The sequence below is a fragment of the Amaranthus tricolor genome, chromosome 16 (genome assembly GCF_026212465.1).
Source record: "Amaranthus tricolor cultivar Red isolate AtriRed21 chromosome 16, ASM2621246v1, whole genome shotgun sequence".
NCBI lineage: Eukaryota > Viridiplantae > Streptophyta > Magnoliopsida > Caryophyllales > Amaranthaceae > Amaranthus > Amaranthus tricolor.
The window spans coordinates 10,660,511-10,670,295 of record NC_080062.1 but is presented as its reverse complement, the minus strand read 5'-3'; positions in this window follow the sequence as shown (position 1 = coordinate 10,670,295).

Here is a 9,785-nt window from a genome sequence, read left to right as displayed (position 1 = left end):
ATTCTATACCTCTATTTGCAAAAAACTACCTTATCTAAAATTTTTTGCAAAAAACTACCTTATATACTACATTTCTTTGCAAAAGACTACCTTATAACGGTTTTTAGCGTTTTGACTGTGTAAATTAACCGTTAACTATCACATGATAGTCACGTGAGCTTATAATCCTTTCCTTCTTCTTCATTTCAGACTCTTCAATGCATTTGCTCCTCCTTCATTCGAAAAAACCTAAATTATTCCTGTAATTGGTCTTTCTCCCTTCTTTCTTTCAATCCCTTGATTTACAATCCCTAAATCATTCAAAGAACCCAATTTTTTCCAAGTAATTAGTAATGTCTTCTTCTTCTTCAACCCAAAATTCGATACCTGAAAAATGTGGGTGTGGAGTTCCCTTTGCAAGGAGGGTTTCATGGACCAAGGAAAATCCAGGAAGAAGGTTTAAGACTTGCATTTTTTATGATCCTGATACAAATTGAAAGGGATGCAAAAAGTTTAAATGGGTTGATGAACCTGAAATGACTGTTTGGCAAAGAGAAGTCACTAACAAACTTGTGGAGGACAAGCGACAATTAACAACCGAAATCAAGATTTTGACATCAAGGGTTTGTTGCTTGGAACATGAAAAGGAACAAGCAATTTCAGAAATTAAAAGGATTAAGAAGAAATGGATGAATAAGAGGAAGCATGGAAATCAGATTACAAGCTTTGTATTAGGGTTTTTCTTTTGTTTTTTGATGGTGTTGGTTGTTTTAATCAAGGCTAGTAAATGAAAGTTATGACCTATTTAAGAATTTGTGTTAGTGATTTCGGTATGCAATGGAAGGATGATATCTTTTGTAAAATGATTATGATGAATGAAATGTCTTTTTATTTTGGCTATTTGATTTCTCTTTTGGTATTGTTGTTTGCTATTTGTTCTTTGGTTGATGTTTTCAATAACATCAGTATACACACTGCTTGCAGTGATCAACATCAGTAGCCTTTTCAACGTGTTTCAAATCTGTATTTCAGCACTGATTCAAGACTAAGCAACTTGCACTAATGCTTGCTGCACTGATGAACTGATTTGTAGCACTGATTTTCAGCACTGATTCAATCTCTATGTAATACTGCATTACCAATCAACTTCAGCATACTCAAAACTGATTCAAAACTGATTTTCAACAGTAATCAACTTCAGTAGCTATGTAATAATGTTGTGTTTGTGTATGAAAATTAGATGGCTCATTTGCTGTTTGCTGTGTTTGGAAATCAGATGGCTCAGTAGCAATGTACATTAGATGTCTCAATTGCATACAGCAATTTACATATTGCTTGGTTCAAATGAACTTAACCCATACAACATATAGCAATTTGCTTACATACACAACTACATGCTGCACAACACAATGCACAACACATGTACAAAACACTGATGAACTTACTCATTCAGAACACTTGTGTATGCAATGCTGCACTAATAAACTGCAAATACTTCACTGTGCAGTACCCAAAATAATGACTAATCAACTACTATTGCATAAGTTACTGCTGCACACAATCAAGATGAACATAATTCGTCACAGTAACTGAAATCATCACATATCAGATTTTCAGTAGCCATATCAAGAATGTTGCACACAGTGACTACTTCTCAAAACACATTGAGTTTACTGCAATTAACAAATTTACTTAATTCAAGATAGTAAGTCAATGAAACAAAGTACATTCTCAGTTCATATATTGATTTGCTTACATGTTGTTCAACACAGTAGATTCTCAGTTCATAAACTTATACTAATATATGTCTTACATTAAATCAACACATTACATTCAACTTCAATTTACTTATACAGCTCTATAATTGACTTTGTAGATCCATTATACATGAAGTAGATGCTGTTGTTGCACTTTCCGTTTGTTGTTGACTACTGGAGCAAGGAACATCATTTGGTGTGGACTGTTGAGTAGAAGAAGATCTCATTTTAGGCCTTTCACCCTTTGACTTCATCTTTGTTGGTTGTGGTTTGGCTGGATTCTTGCATCCTTTTTTGTAGTGACCTAAGTCACCATAATTACCACATCTCCGTTGCTTGAATTCTCGAACAGCAGTTACAGGCTTCTTACCTCCTTTACCTTCATCAGTTTCCTTTTTTCTTATCCTCATTTTAGGCCTTCCAGGCATCTTTCGAAATGGTGGAGGAAGAGGTTTGGCTAAAGTGGTTGTCGGCCACATTTTGTGTCCTGGCATACCATAAAACTTTGGAGCATACGTCTTTGCATACGTCTTTGCTTTTTTCCAGATTTTCAATTTCTTCATCTTATTGATTTATCTAATTTTAGGAACTCTAATACATTATTCAGACACAATAACAATCAATTTACAAATTACAAGATAAAAAACAGGAAATTCAATAGGAAAAACCGCAGTAAAACGAAGCAGATTTGTAAAACGAATTAAATTTTAAAGAGCAAATAAAATACAACAATGAAGAACAAAACCATAATTGAGTAGTACTACATACCTCTAAAGGTTAGAAGTTTCAGCAAGATGATGTCGCAAGGATGACGAGAGCGAATTCAAGAAGTTAGAGGACTGATTTTTTCGAATAAAGAAGGGGAAGCAAATGCCTGGAAGAGTCTGAAATGAAGAAGAAGGAAAGGATTATAAGCTCACGTGACTATCACGTGATAGTCAACGGTTAATTTAAACGGTCAAACGCTAAAAACCGTTATAAGGTAGTCTTTTGTAAAGAAATGTATTATATAAGGTAGTTTTTTGCAAAAAATTTTAGATAAGGTAGTTTTTTGCAAATAGGGGTATAAAATAGGTAGTTTATTATAATTTTCTCTTATATTAACACAAATTCTTAAATGAAACGATCTCACCGTGAGACATGTCGTAATTTAATTTAATAGTAGAAATTTTCTTATGGGCTTTTAATTTTTGAGGTTATCTCACCGTTAAACAGTCTCGTACAAAAACGCTGCTTATAAAAAAAAAGAAACAGTTAAACTAAAATTAAACGATGCAAAGTAGAAACTAAGGGCATGTTTGGTATGCATTTATTTAGACTTGGAAACGGAAACGGAAAATAAAATCCGTTACTTTGTGTTTGGTTTGAGAATATGGTAAGCAAATCCGTTTCATTGAGATAACGGATTCCTTTGCTTTGTTACTTCTCCCAAAGCTACAGTAACAATTTATTTCATAGCGGTAACAGTCTCTCACCCTCCACTGCCAAATGCGAATATGCATTGGATTATAAAATCAACTACATAGTTCAATACTTCAATGTCTAAGATAATGAAGGATGATATTTGAAACTCCAGCATTAATATTGAAAAAAAAAAACACCTGTAAAATTTTATATACATACTTTTTTCTTTATATTTGTTAAAAGTTTTAATCAATCCCATGGTACTTTTCTCTTTTCATTTGAGGTTTTTTTGGTGTCTAGTATTCTAATTTCCAAAACCTCAGTTAATTTCATGTCATAATTTTTTTTAAAAATTATACAGTATTTCATATTCCTCTTTTTGAAAATTAAATATAAATTTACTTTATTTTTTTTTTTTTGTGCCCAACTGAGTATAGCTTTAAAATTTGATTGTCAAAATTCAATAATGAAAGTTTTACTTTTCAAATGAAAATCAAACAACATATAAAGAAAATATGAATTAAGTGATTACCTTACCTAAATAATACCAAACAACTCATAACAACAACCCTTAACATTTTCCTTACTTCTCTTTAAATGTTACATTTCCATTCCTTTCCACTCCTAATACCAAACACCCCCTAAATGTGAAATCATTCCTTTCATTTCAGTATTTGTCTTTTCAACCTTTTTGTCTTTTGGGGCAAAACCTCCTCATTTGCTTATTGCTTTAAAAGGTGATCAACAAATTGGTTTCCATGACAAAGTGATTGTTGATAGTATAGTATCTTTAGCCCATAAGTTTTTGTTTTTTTTTTCAACAAGTCTTGAACGAGACGGTCTCAATATGAGATGGATAGCTCAACCAGCCTAACTATAAGTTTTTTCAATATATGCTCAGTACTTGATCTATTTAAGGTCATAATTGATATATTGAAGGTTAAAATTAAATTTTTTATAAGTTATAACTAATCATAATTAATTACTTTATAGTCTGATTTTATCATTCTTAGATTAAAATTCAAATTTTTTATAACAAAAAAGCACTGAACTCTTGGTCATCTCCAAGAGCATTCATTGAATCAATTGTCATAGTTCGAAATCGAAACTTCCTTCATCTTCACATCCCGGGTAACCAAACATTACACCTACAATTTTATTTCCAAGTCCATCATGAACATAAACTATTGAGGAAAGAGCAATATCACTATTATTGATCGATGATTAAAGAGTGCAAGTACTCTTTTGTTCTATTGGAACCATCATGTATGCAATGAATAAGAGTACTTGTATTGTGCAATATTTTAACACTATTATTGATAGTTTTATTGACCATTTATTTGCTGTTTGAAATTCATCCATAGAATGATTGAATAATAACATTTTATTAAACTTCGTTATGAAATTGTGAAAACAAAACCATATTTAGGTAGAAATTGATCAGTTTAACGTCAAAATTTATCACCTATATGTCCAAATTGAAATTTTTTTTATTTTAATTAATCTGTTTAACTTTTACTTTACGATAAAATTGATACCTTTAAAGTCAAAATTGATAAATGCCCAAGTTTTTTGTGTTTTTCTTTTTACGTTTGCGAATGTAATGAAGTTGCTCATAGAAATGGACAGTTGCTACTATATTTGATGAGGTTTGGCTTGATGATGTTCTACTTAATTTTGGATTTTGCTACTTCGAATTTAAATCCTAATATAGCCAACCTTGATCAAAGAATGCTTCATTCTTTCAAGTGCATGTACTAAAAATCTTGTATAACTATACTTCCTAAATTAAATAACATTTGTAGTTGGTCGAACAGATCAACTAAAAAAGCCAACAAACAATAATCAATTGTTAAACACCCCATTTTGAATATTCTAGAAGTAATAATAAGATACAAATTAGATACAAATTTTCCATATCTGCATTGAGCCTAATTTTCCAATCATACATTCTATTAATTTTACTGTATAATAGCAAAAAGAAAGTTTAAATGTGAGCAAGCCATTTGTCTTTCTTTCATTGGATAATATTAATGGAATTTGACTGATTTGCATTTTTACACTTACCATATTTACAAATGTATATTTTCGAAAAAACTCATACATTAGTGGATGCAATAAATAACAATTATTCCAATTACACAGTTGTATATAAATGCACTGTTTAAAAAATTATAATGGGAAACATTAATATAGTGTGTAGAACATTATATATTGTCTGATAAAATTCTAAAATTACACTGCGTAGAAAATTATACTACAAAATAAATTACATCTATTCCAGTGTAATTGAAATTACACAATTTAGAAAATTATACTGCAAAATTACACTGTGTATAAAATTATACAGCAATTTAGGAAATTACTTGAAGTACATATATAATAGTCCATTTTTCCATCAATTGTTATTTAAAACTAAAATGGCATAAAATTTAATTAATTGATTATTAAAATCAATCATTTACATCGTTAGACTAGCATAATAACAATTTTAAATTTTTTAAAAAAATGTAAAATATGATTTGCAATTTAAAATTTTAATAAAATATTAATGTATTTAAAAATCTATACATTATCCTAATTTTAAATATTTGAGAAGCAATAATAAGATACAAAACTAAATAGTATATTTTAGGAGAATTGGACGTGTTCAAAATTTCTACATCTGAGCTATATATGAACTCACGTGGAACACCACTAGAACATACTATTGATTCACATAGTGCATCTCATGCTTTTGTAATTATAACATTAGCAGTTGAGAATAATAATACTCCCTCTATTTCTGAAATTCTCATAACAAATGTTCACAAAAATTAAAAAACATAAAATATTTAAAATAGTGTAGATATTATTTTATTGAATAATAAATTTAATAGAGAAAAAGTGGAGACCATATATGTTAAAAAATATTAAAAGAGAGTTAGTGGAATAACTATAGAGGCCACAACTAATAATAAATTGTTTTAGTAAAGTTAATGGAAAACATGTGGAGACCATAATAAACATAAAAATGTTAAACAAAGTTAGTGAAAGATACGTGAGTTGCTTCAAGGCTAGTACATAGAGTTATAATTTTAATGATTGTAAGTAATTAATACTAATATTGATTTTTACGAATCTTATCCCATATTATGGCTGAAAAAAAAAATAATTCCCACTTTGCATTAAGTGGGAAAGTATTTCCCAAAATACCGTCCACGAGGAAATTTGTTTTTTTTTATTTTTCAGATAAAACCGCCACTTGAGATGGCGCTTTGCCTTGAGCACCAAACCGCCACATGAAGTGGCGGTTTGGTCAAGGCAAACCGCCATCTCATGTGGCGGTTTGGTCCCTGGTAAACCGCCACTTCATGTGGCGGTTTGCTTGTGGCCTGAAATTTTTTTTTTTATTTTTTTCTTTCATTTTAAAATAGTGAACGTAACATGCATTAAACTAGTTCAATACCATCTATTCCATAATAATCAATTACGAACCGGCTTGATTTGAAAAAATTAATTATGAAAATAATGCAAAGATATATTACAATTATGGAAAGTCATACAAGAAGTTCAAGTCATATAAGAATATACAAAGTTTGTTAAACTACAACCCCCGTCCCCTTTTGTTTTGCGCACCGGTGGATGATCATGGTGTGAACTCGTCAACCTCCGCAATGACATTAAGAGCAGGAGCTCGTCGTTGACTAGCACGCTGATGATATGTGAAAATCCTTTGTGGAGGCGATGGATGTGGAAGAGGAGTGGTGATGGAAGCTGGAGGAACGAATGGCGACATAGTAGCGGATGTCGATGGCGATCTGGAAGACCGACCTCGAGTAGATGAACGCTGGCGACCTCTTGTGGACCGAGAACTGGATCCTCCAGAAGAGCTACCTCGGTGGGTTGAACTCCTTGGAGAAGGAGTGTGGAATGTGTCATCTACCTCGCCAATGACGGGTGGAGTCGGTAAGAGGTACTCATAACCCGCATGACTCAATGCATCGGTCAACGACGCGTTAATGTAGCCTAAGTTCTGAGAACATAGCCGATACCCACATCAACTGGCGATGTAGCGGCCCCTTGAATTGTGTCATTACATTGTATGAGCACCGATCGGATGCGCTCAGCCTGTTTGTTATCATTATATTGTTAAAAGAGTCAGTTAAAACTATTACTATTTGTTATGAGTGTTGAAAGAAGACGTACCAGTAACGTAGATGTCGGATGGTAATGTGATCCTGGCTGCGCAAATGTGGTGTTCGTTAGGCGTAATACGGAGATATGCCTGTACCAACTCATGTACATAGCAGAGCTATGACATGTGAAGTTATCTCCTCCAACCAATCTAGATGCTCGGTCATTCCACGCATCTACATGCGATCTATGTCGTACGAGGTAGTTCTTGTCCCCAGTCCTCCGATCGATCGCATGTAGTTGAGGTTGGGTGTCACAGGCTTGCAGAATTACCTGCTCCAAACCGAATTGACGCATGACACGATCCGGGAGATGTAGCTCGACGATGTCAAAGCAAATAAGTGGACAACGCGATCTCCAAATCTCGTGGCCCGATGTACATATGTGCGGCAGAGCGTCCATCTTAGCCGCTGTGTAAGGCTGCCATGTCATCTGTAATAGAAATCAATATGCTTAGTAATGTATACAATTTATTCATAACTAATACAAATAGTAAATGTTAATAACCTGCTCGTCCCGTTGTCGATCTAGTGCGTCTCTGTAGTAGACGAGAGTATGTGGGGAGTGAGATCTCGAAAGATATACGCGAAGCCAGCTGCAAACAAATAAACATTGTTTAACATTTTCATGTATCATAAAATAGTGAAATTATGAATTTGAATAGTGAATTGAGTGTTGCTACCTTACTGCCAAAGGATCCATCCCGCGCCGATGCTGTGACCCTAACACCGGTTCAAAATCATCCGCGTCATCTTCCTGATGATGTTGCCCATCCGGTCGAATCGTCCGAATAATGGGCCTCCCTATATGAATGTGCTCCCATGACCATATCTATAACAGCATCAAGCAGCCACCAATGTCCTTGGCACCCTTACGAGATGCTCGACATAAGTTACGATACAGATACGCTAGGGTAGCACTTCCCCAACTGTACTCATCTATGCGCTCCAAGTCTCCCAGTAGAGGGAGATAGATCAACTGTACCGAGTCGCCGCTCTTGTCTGGAAACAAGATGCATCCAAACAGGTACAAGATGTAAGCTCGCGCATGTCTATCAACCGTCACATCATCCGCGTCATCTTCAAACGCTAAAATGCTGTCGGAGCCAAGTCAGCTTCAAAGACGATCCAACAATGATCTTCGGCTGTGTGGGGTCTTGAGGGTTTTCAGGCCAAACCCCTAGTAGCTCATGAACTATTGCTGGCCAATTTCCCTCTCCATGACCAATCACTACTTGAGCTTTAATGGGCAGTCCCATGATAACTGCCACATCTTACAACATGATCGTTGCCTCGCCAACGTTGAGGTGGAACGTATGTGTCTCCGGCCTCCTCCTCTCCACCAATGCAGTGATAAGAGCTCGATCGAGCTCTAAGCCCCCGCCCAACAACCTATGAATGTATCTGAATCCAGCTAGTTCGACTACCTTTAATACCCTGTCATCCACCTCCCACTGTAATGTACTCGCCTGGTAGTGCTAACGAGTAACCAATTGGGCATTGGAGCCCTCCCACGCAGCTACGCTCCTGTGTGTCGCCTGAAGCGTAAGCACTGATGGATCAATTGGGCCCGGCATCGCCATGATCGCTGTTACATACAAGAATTCAACATGTTTTTCAACGGGATAATGATCTTTCATGTGATTTCCCCACCAATTTGCAACCAATATCATGACTTCCTCACCCCAATACACTATAACGGGAAGTGTAAATTTGAATACAAGAATTTGTGATACTAAGGTATTAGATTACTTATTATATGGTTCATTTCAAATATAAAAGCTAAAAATACCATGAATATATACAAAAACCATTAAACTAACCCTACAAAGTAATAAACTTTCATTGAAACATTTCATCAAACACTTTATATGCATACAAAACAAATCCTAAAATTCAACTACAAATGTGTAAAATGTAAGCTTAAATCATGAAAACAATAGAATGTAACAAACAATTAACGTTTTTATAACTTCAATTCAAAACAATAATGAACAAAAAACAATTTGCATATTGAAAAAAATTAGGGTTTTATTCATACCTTAAATGAGGATAAAAATGAACTAGTACACAAGGAGAAGAAGGGAATGTAGTTGATTAGTTTAGTTGAATGAGAGGAATTGTAAATTTGAAGTAAATGAGAGTGAAGAAATTTTTTTTTAGTGTGATACCGATAGCAGCAAGAAGGAAGAAGAGCAAAATGAAATGCAAATGTCGAAGCTGCTGTTTTGTACTGCTACAAAACCGCCACTTGCTAAATTTTTAATTTTTTAAAAAAAAAATTAAAAATCCACAAAACGCCATTTCAACTAGCGGTTTAGTTCAGATTCCTAAACAAAACCGCCATTTCATGTAGCGGTTATATTAAAAAAAAATAAAAAAAAATTTCTCACACCTATCCTACATGGACGGTAACGTGGGAAATAGTTTCCCATTTCAAGCAAAGTGGGAATTAATTGTTTAATTTGCA